At 60.6% G+C, this 9,121-nt stretch overlaps 1 protein-coding gene across 1 annotated transcript in view; it reads right to left on the reverse strand.

Moving 5' to 3' along the window:
• The window catches only part of COL5A1 (collagen type V alpha 1 chain), a 178,068-nt gene that overhangs the window by 99,469 nt on the left and 69,478 nt on the right, over positions 1 to 9,121 (reverse strand).

Raw genomic sequence — 9,121 nt, forward strand, 5'->3', positions numbered from 1 at the left:
TCAAGGGAGGGAAAAGAACATGGAAGGAAAGTCCAGATGTTGGAATCCGGTCCGTGGAGACGGCGCCTGCAGGCAAGGGGACTGGGGACAGTGCCCAGCGCTGAGTGGGTGGGGTCCGGGGCCCATCTCGCCACCTTGCATCACGTCTGCACACTTTTCCACAGCCACAGTTAAGGACAGGCCCTGAGTCTGCTGTGAGGCCCTCAGCCACGGGGCTGCAGGGTCAGGGTGCCCAACCCCACCTGGAGAGTGGCAAGCTTTCCACGGTTCATCCGAAACTTCACCCCACCCAGGCAGAGGCACCACCTGCCCTCACCGAGGCCCCACTCTGGGCCAGGAGGAGTCTAATGACAGCTTTGCCTCTGCCATGAAGACGCCGCTGGCCTGCAGCCTCGGCGGCTGTGACATGGCTTTGTGCTGTGAACTTCTGATCCCGACAAGTCACCCTTGGGTCCAGGGTGCCAGGGTGCTGGGAGGGGCTGGGGGACATTCACAGCTGTGAGCTCTGTGCACCCACTGTCACTGTTCCAAGCACTGCTCTCTTCGACGGAGACCCTTGATGGGAGGGACTGGCCAGAGCAAGACACTGAGACTTGGAAGGAGGGTGACAGGACCAGCACCGCCGCACACACGTGCAGGGCGGAGGGAACCCCAGCCCGCAGGCATGCTCGGGGAAGCAGCATGCTGTGTGCTGCCAGGCGGCCAGGCCCGCACGCCACCTCTGCCGCTGCCTGGCTGTGTGGCTGGGAGTGAGCCTGCTCACACACACCTCTCTACGCCCTCTTTTCGCTCTGAAAAAATAAGCATAAAACAGCAGCATCCTCCTCACAAAGCTGTGGAGTCCTCTAGGCAAAATTCCTTGTATACAGAAGGTGCTCAGTAAGTACTGCAAAAGGTTTTGAGGTTCGTGGGGTAAGGTGAGTGCTCGGGAAAAGCCCGGAAGGGCGGCAGGATTGGAGGAGCTGAGGGTCAGCAGAGGGCTTGTGCAGGACGCAGGGTGGGGGCCCAGCAGCAGGCGCCTGAGGGTGGCAGGGAAGAGGCCATGGCAGCTCTCCAAAAGAGGGAAGGGAGCGGTGCATGGGCAGGGGCCGAGGGGAGGGCAAGGGGGGTGTGCATATGTGGTTACTGTGGGTGACCCCAACTTGTGTTTAAAAACCTCAGACAATGAGCAGGGAGCTCAGAGCCCGCCCCAAGCCAACCCAGCTCTCCAGGCAGCTCTGCCAGGCGGGAAGTTCCTGCCGCTGACTTCAGCCGCACCTCCACGTCCACACCTGCCTCTGGGAACCCCCTTTCTCGGCACCGCTGTGCTGTGCCGCAGCCCGGCCATAGCCCTTCTGCCCACCTGTCCCTGCCTTGCCCCATCCAGAAGGGTGCAGCCAGCGGGTTCTGAGGTCTGCCAGGTGCCTCAGTGCCCATCAACGCCTGTTCACTTACGGGACTCACAAGGGAAACTTCTGTCATCTCCATTTAACAGATAAAAAGAAGGGGCTGGGACAGGAGAGGTCACTGGCCCCAACTGCAGGACCACAGATGCATCAGCAGCCAGGAACTGGAGCCTATGCGTGCAGTGGGGCCCCTGACACCAGCTGACCCGGCCCTGCCTCCTCTGTCCCCACATCTCAGAACAGAGGGAGCGGTGCAGACAGAGACAGGTGCTCTTCCCGCAGGCGGCAGCCCCAGAGCATGGGGCGCCCCTGGCCGCCACGCACCTGCTGCCTCATCTGAAGTTCAGGGACTGTAGCCCCGGCGTCATCCACATCATGGACAGCACTGCTGAGCACCCTCCAACCCGGGTCCCCCCTCTGTGGGATGCCTCAGGACAGTGGAGCAGGAAGCAGCTGGGGGTTGGCGGTCATAGGGAGCTGAGCTTGCACCCGTACCCGGGCGGGGCATCTACCAGGCTGAGGAGGGCGCTGGGTGACAGGTTCCTGGCCTTCCAGACTTCACCTCTGGGGCTGTGGCTCATGAAGGGACAGAGAATGGGGAGTGACTGAAGACAGCTACCTGCTGCTGCCCCCCTGCCCCTCAGACCCCACCACAGTAAACTGGGGGCACTTGGAGGAGGAAGCAAGAGTGGGCCCTGGTGAGCACAGCCCTCAGCATTTACACCCTCCCTCCCCGATGCCAACACTGAACGGATGCCCCACTCTCCACCCCCTGAGCCGGCAGAGATGCCCACCTGCCCCAACTCCCTCTCCCCGCCCTCTGCCTCTTCCTTCCTCTCTCTCTCTCTCCCTCCCTCTCCCATCTTTGGATGTCAGAGGCTCCTGGCCATGTTTCAAATTCTCCAGCAGACAAGGAGGAACGGGGAATCAAAACCACACATTTTTATTAAGCAACATGACTTCTGGTTCAAATTTCATCCAATCCAAATAAAATATGTTCTCCTTTCAACTGGCAATTTGACATTTGAATATATGTTCTCCAAAGGCACTTCAAAGAAGGAAGAGAAGCCTCAGGCCCTTCAGGGGCAGCTGTGGTCCTGGGCCCTGGTGCACCCCAGATCCAGTGCTGCTTCCCCAGAAGCCCCAAGCTCCTCAGATCATGGGCGTGTCTGGCACACCCCATGCCCCAGGGTGTCCAGCACCGCAGCCATGCCTTGCAGGTCCTGGCGCTGGCTCAGCACATGTGGGCACAGGACCCAGGCACACCTGCATGGCCTTCAGGGCTCAGGGCTAGGTAATGAACACCCACAATGGGGACGAAGCCTGAGGTATCCCAGGCTGACCCGGCCCTCAGCCAGCCCTGCTTCGTGGCCTGCCCACCACACCCTAGATTGCAGCAGTGAACAGACCATCAGCACGGCCGGGCCTGAGGCCCCTTCGCTTCCAGCACCCCCCTCCTCTGCAAATGCATGTGCTGGGTTCAGATCAGTTCCCCACCAAATCCTCAGCTGGGTTTTCATACTAGAAAGAGCTGGTGTGTTCTGTGGGCACCAATGCCAAAGAGCAGTGTCTACCCAGCCCTACACCACCCCGTGGAGAGGGAGAAAGCGAGGAGCAGGTGCTGAGGCCCCGGCTGCGTCCTGTAGAAGCCGGCGCTCTAGACCTGCGTCCTGGCCCAGGGCTCTTTCCAGCCACCCAGTGCTTCCCTACACATGCAGGTAAAGAGGGGGACCCTGAACACCTGGGTGCCCAGCAAGGCTCTCGGGGAGCAGGAGCTCCTCTCCAGGACCCCGGGCAGATGGGGCTGTGATGAGGGACCTGCTGCAGGACCCAAGATGGACCAGATGCCTCCGCTGAAGCCCAGCAACCTCCCATGGGCCAGCCCCGCAGCTGCACCAGCCATCTCTGCTTCTGCGCTGCCTCCCAGGCAGGGGCTGGGAAGAGGGCTCCGTGATGTCTGCACCCCCCATCTGCCCCCAAGTAGACTGGGAGGAAGAGGAGCTGAAGCCAAGGGAAAGGCAGGAACCCACCCTGCAGGACTCCAGTGACACACCTGCCTCCGCCCTGGGCCACTCCAGGGGCCACCTGATTCCTGCAGGTCCACAGGGCCAGGCACATGGGACTTCCAGCTCAGCCCTCGGGGCTGCGGGCTGGCGGCTAGCCCACTGTTCTGAACAGAGACGAGATGGTGATGGGATCCAAACACAGTCATGGGACGCCGTGGGGTGATGAGAGGCACAGAACAGCTCTAATGGGGTCATGGGGGGTCCTGGGCAGCCCTGAATGGCTACTATGGGGAGGTTACAGGGTGGTCCTACATGGGATACTATGGGGGAGCCTGGGCAGCCCTGCATGGGGATACCACGGCGGGGATACCTGACAGACCTGGATGGGGACAGTTAGGGGGCCCTGGAGGGGTACCAAGGGGGGCCTGGATGGGGACAGTTGGGGGGCCCTGGAGGGGTACCATGGGGGGCCTGGATGGGGACAGCTGGGGGGCCCTGGAGAGGTACCATGGGGGGCCTGGATGGGAACAGTTGGGGGGCCCTGGAGGAGTACCATGGGGGATCTGGATGGGGACAGTTGGGGGGGCTCTAGGGGTACCATGAGGGGCCTGGATGGGGACAGTTGGGGCCACACAGAAGTCCTTCCATGTCCCTGAGACCTTTGTCCATCGCTGACCTGGTGGAAGATATGACGTGTCCCGGGTGGAGAGAGGCACCTTCCCTGACTCATGCACAGCCACACGCTGCACCCTACCCAGCACGTGACACCCGCAGAACCCTGGGACTCCCAGAGACTCCATGTAGTGAGTCTGGGGGGTCCTGGGTTCAGGAGATTCTAAGACGCGACCAGGACTGGAGCCACCCCTCACAGACCTCAAAGGCAGCCCGTGGGTGCAGGAATGGCCCTCCTTCTGTCGCTGGCACGCTGGCAGTTCCTGAGCATGCACTCCCCCTTCTGGAACGTTCACTCAGAGTTGGCTCCTCTCTGGAAGCTGGGTGGGCGTGTGAAGATGTCTGGGTCAGCCCCCTACCACCCAGACAACCTGCCCTGGGAGCCGCAGCCCCCCGTTTCAACACAAGAGATCTCCACCTCCCCGGACCCCCACCAGGCTGTGTGGACCAGACACACAGCTCTGCCCGAAGCTTAAGAAAGCCTTAGGCAGAGACCTGCCCCAGTGCCCTCAGAATCCTTCCCAACCTGGGGCTTCTGGCAGCCATGCCCAGTGTGTTGCAGAGGGCACGCCGCCCTGGCTGCCACAATCTGGCACACACCATCTTTCAAGTACAAAACTAGGATCATAACTTCGTGTTGTATGCTAGGAGCATTTTCACAATGCCTCCTGCAACACCAAACCAGGCTCCAAACTACAGACCAGGAAAATCGGTCGGCGAAGCGTCCTCTCCTGGCGAAGCCTTGCCCGGCACTGGCCGGTGGGAGGTGCCGGCGGCCGGGAAACAGGGCCAGGGACTGGTGGGCAGCCCCTGCTTGGGCTTGGGTGTGCTCTGGACTGGAAGCTAGAGCTTGGGACTGGGTCACAATACCTGTGCACAGCCAAAGAAACCCCAGAGAGGCCTCAGCCTGCAGCCTGGCAGGACCCAACCCTGGGCCTCTAGGAGGCTGGTGCAGGTCAGGAGGGCCTGGCAGGCCGTGCCCTGACCCTTTCCGAGGCACTGAGGCACCCCAGGAATTTCTCAGCTGCAGCTGCCCTCTCAGGCAGGTGGGCTTTGACCACAAGAACCTGCGAGCAGCCTGGCCACGATCTCAGAAGGGCCAGTGGTCCCCACAGTTCCCCTCCCAAGTGCCATCAGAGTCCCTGGCACACAAGTACACGGAGCCAGCCTGATGCCCTGCCCAGCAGTGGCCCGTGGCTTTCCTCTGTCATCACATCCAACTGCCGGGTGACATGGCATACACCCCATCCCTGAGCAAGGCAACAGATGCCACCCCCGATCTTCCTCAGATGCGCCCCTTCTCCCCTTCACGGCTCCTTTGTCCCCATCCTCCATCCTCCTATCAACAATGGCGGCCACCTCCTTCCTGAGCTGGCCCCGTACCCTGGAAAGGCAGAGGCTGATCACCACCCAGGATATGGAGCGTGCTCTGCTGCCTTGCCCCGTCCTGCCCAAGCCATGAGGTGAAAGTGCCAGGTGCCGTGTGTCACTTGCCGCTGTCCCCTTTATGCTGCTTTTCAGTGTCCTGCAGGGCCAAACACCCACTGGATGCAGGTGAGCCTGGCCAGCAACCCCACACTTGCAGGCCCATGGCCCGCCTGCCGGCCCAGCGCCAGGATCCGGGGTTGCCTGGTGTGTTGTGTGGTTGTGCTTGTGCACGCGTGTGTCTAGCACCGTGTTGGTGCAGGCGTGTACTGTGCACACACATACTGCATTCATATGTGTGGTGTGTGTGCGTGATGGACACATGCCTGTGTCATGTACACAGTATGCATGCATGCATGTGTTTGTGTGACATGGGTGCATGCACGCACTTTGGTGCACGTGTATATGGTATGGCATGCCCCATGTGCATATGTGACCAGGCATGCATGTGTGTGGCACACGTGGGTGCTGGCACAGCACTGGGGAGGGCACCCAGGTGTCTGGGATTCAGGCCCCTCCCTCAACAACAGCTCATAGGTCCTTGAGGCTGCTCGTCCTAAACCCACCCCACTTCCCAGATCCAACGGGACAGGCTGAGTGGAGGTGGCAGATATCCTCAGGATGTGCCGCCATGTCCGACATGCTTCGGGAAAGGCCCTAGTGTTTCACGCTGACCCAGTTCCCAGCCCTGCCTCACGCCTCGGCAAAAGTGACTTTCCTCACAGGTCTGGCCCTACTCCCATCTTTTAGCCCTTCCAGAAGGAAGGCAAGGCCCCCTTTCCACTCTCCCATCCCCATTTCACAGATGCAGCAGTGGAGGGTCCGAGAGGCGGGGCCACTCTCGAAAGGCACTGGGAGGAGGGCTGACCGGGGCTCCTGCATCTCCGCCTGCAGCCCCCACAGTCCCCACCCCAGAGCTTGCAGTCAAGGTCACAGTGCCAAGTCACACATCCTGCACACAGGACGACCGTGGGCTCCCAGTTCCCATAACCCTGTCCTGTGGCTCAGACAGCCCTGGGAGTAGGGACAGGCACCTGAACAATCCGCCTGGCGGGTCCAGGCTTCTCCTGTTCCACGTCTTGGCTTCCCGGGATGAGCCCCTGAACCGCTCCGTTTAACTTCCAAAGCCAAGACCAGCAGCAGCCACCTGCACAGCTGGCCCCGTGGCTGCCCAAAGAGGCAGGCGGCGGCCACTTTCACGCCACCCCTTGCTCTGATAACTGGCCACATTCCCCCTTCACGCTCCTGCTTTCTGCCCCTGCCAGGTGCTAAGGTGCCAGGAAGTTTCCACCACCAGGCCAGGGTAATTGCGTCCATCCAGCTCCACCACAGAGCCTCTGCCCCCGATGCAATGTGCGGCCACGTTTGACGGAAGATGGGTCAGTGGCCGCGGCGGGGAGCGGGTTGTCCTTGGCTACGGCAGAGCTGGGAATATTTTGCTGAGAGAATCAGTTCTGCATTTTCTGCTAATGAGACTGGATCCAGGCTGCATTTCTATTATGAGCTGAGGAAATTACAAAGTTTTCGTTGAGAGCCACGTAAGCCTGGGGCCATGGAGACAGGAAACGTGGGCTCACCAAATTAGAGGCTCCCTTGGCTGGGACCCCAGCCCAGGAGCTTCTGTGGCACTGTTCCCTTTAATCACAGGCCCTGCACCTCCTATGCCATTTAACTGTGCACTCCTCTTTCAACCCAATCCCCCCATCCCTGGGCTGAGCCAGCCCCCGACGGCTGCCTGGCACCCAGGCCCCCTCCTCCTCCAACCGAAACAGGCTCCACGGGAATCCCAGCGGAGCACTCTGCTTTCCCCGCAGAGTTTATCATCTGATTTTCACCGGAGCACTTGGTACTGGTAAACACCAATTACTGAAGACAGACCCTTCTGGTCAGAGGCTGTAGGAGAAGCAGTCGGCAAGCATGCTGTCCATGAGCGAGTGCCCCGCCATGGCCAGGCCACGGCAGGTCCTGCCACAAACCTCCCCTTCCCGGCGGGAGGGCACGCTGTCCAACCTCCCATACAAAACACAGCCCAGCTGAGTTAGCAAGTCGACGGGGAGAGACAGAGGCAGGGAGACCCACGGGTGGTGCTAGGGCCTGGAGCCGGGTTCACCTGGGCCCACGTGTAAACCCTGCCCCGTCTGGCTGAGCGATCTCAGGTGTGTTCGCAAACCACGCGAAACCATGCTTTCTTCTGAAGCTCAGGATGGAAACAACGCTGGCCGCAGAGGCTGCTGGAAGGGTGGAATCCAGCCCTGAGCTCTGCAAATAGGAGCTAAGGGCGTGACTGCATTCCCCACAAGTACCATGCAGTCCCCAGCTCTTTCTCACATGGGGCCTCCCCTTGCTGGGCCCGGTGGATTCTAACACAGACCTGGCCAGTGTGGCCTGGCTGATGCCACCGGGGCTCCTTCTCCATGAGCCACTTCCTTGATGTCCTCAGAGCTTCGCACGTAGGAGACGACGACCACATGCCCCATTCCAGCCGCCATGGGCCCAAACAAGTCACAGTTACCATCTCGCGCTGATGCTTTTCACCCCTGAGTCACACAAATGGAGAAATAAAAGCCCCCAAGCCAGTGAGGCCTAAATAATGTTTCCCATGCTTTCATGGCACCTGTGCGAGTGAGGGTCACACTATGAACGAGAGTGTTAGAGAAATATTTTCGTGTCGTCAGAAGTGACTGTCTGCTATCCCGCCATGTCTCCGCTCGCCGCCTCCAGCCCCAGTCCAATTCTCACCTGCAGCCACCAGCCCGAGACGGGTAGGGTCAAGTTTCCTCACCACAGCCCTGGGTGCGATGCCGGGAAATGACGCACCGTGTCTCCATCGTGGGGGGGTGGGCCGCACATGTGCAGAGAACGGGCATGACGAGGTCACAGCCTCATGCAGACCCTGAAGCTGGCCACAGGGACTAACGGGTCAGCTCAGCGAACTGGGAGACAGGGGTGTTGTCTCCAGACCACGGGACAGAATGGCAGCACCAATGGCGGGGGCCAGGGCAGGTCCACCTCCTCAAAGACTGGCTCTCTCCAGAGGTGGCGACCTCACCAAGCCCGCACCTGTGGCTTGGGCAGTGCATGCTTGTGCTGCTCCTTCCTTCTCCGCAGCTGGCCTTGGGGAGCAGCGGCCGGCAGACACTCTGTTCCACAGCACACAGGGCCTTGCTGCCACCAGGGATGGACACTCAGTCCGGGCTCCACAGAAGGAGGCCACCGACCCTTGGCAGCACTGCCCAGAGAAGCACGGCAAGGGGGAGGTGTTGACCCCATGAGGCCTGAGCACCAGATCTCTCCCTTGTCATCTGTGAGGACCTTAGCATGTGACTAATTACTCCAGGCCTCCATTTGTTGATAAAAGAGGATGATAAGATCTCCCTCACAGAGCAGAGGGCTAAACAGGGTTGCACCAGAACACTGCCCAGAGCGATCGGCATGCACCAGCACAGCCTCCACGGCCACCACCACCACCATCAGCACCAAACCCACAGAACCAGCATACACCTAACATCATCACCACCACCACTATCACCTTCACCATTACCGTCACCAGCATCACCATCACCACCATCATCATCCCCTCCACCATCACCTCCGCCACCACCTCCACCACCACCTCCACCAGCATCACCACCA

This window comes from Sapajus apella, unplaced genomic scaffold (genome assembly GCF_009761245.1).
Source record: "Sapajus apella isolate SASKATOON/1434 unplaced genomic scaffold, GSC_monkey_1.0 scaffold126, whole genome shotgun sequence".
NCBI classification, from domain to species: domain Eukaryota; kingdom Metazoa; phylum Chordata; class Mammalia; order Primates; family Cebidae; genus Sapajus; species Sapajus apella.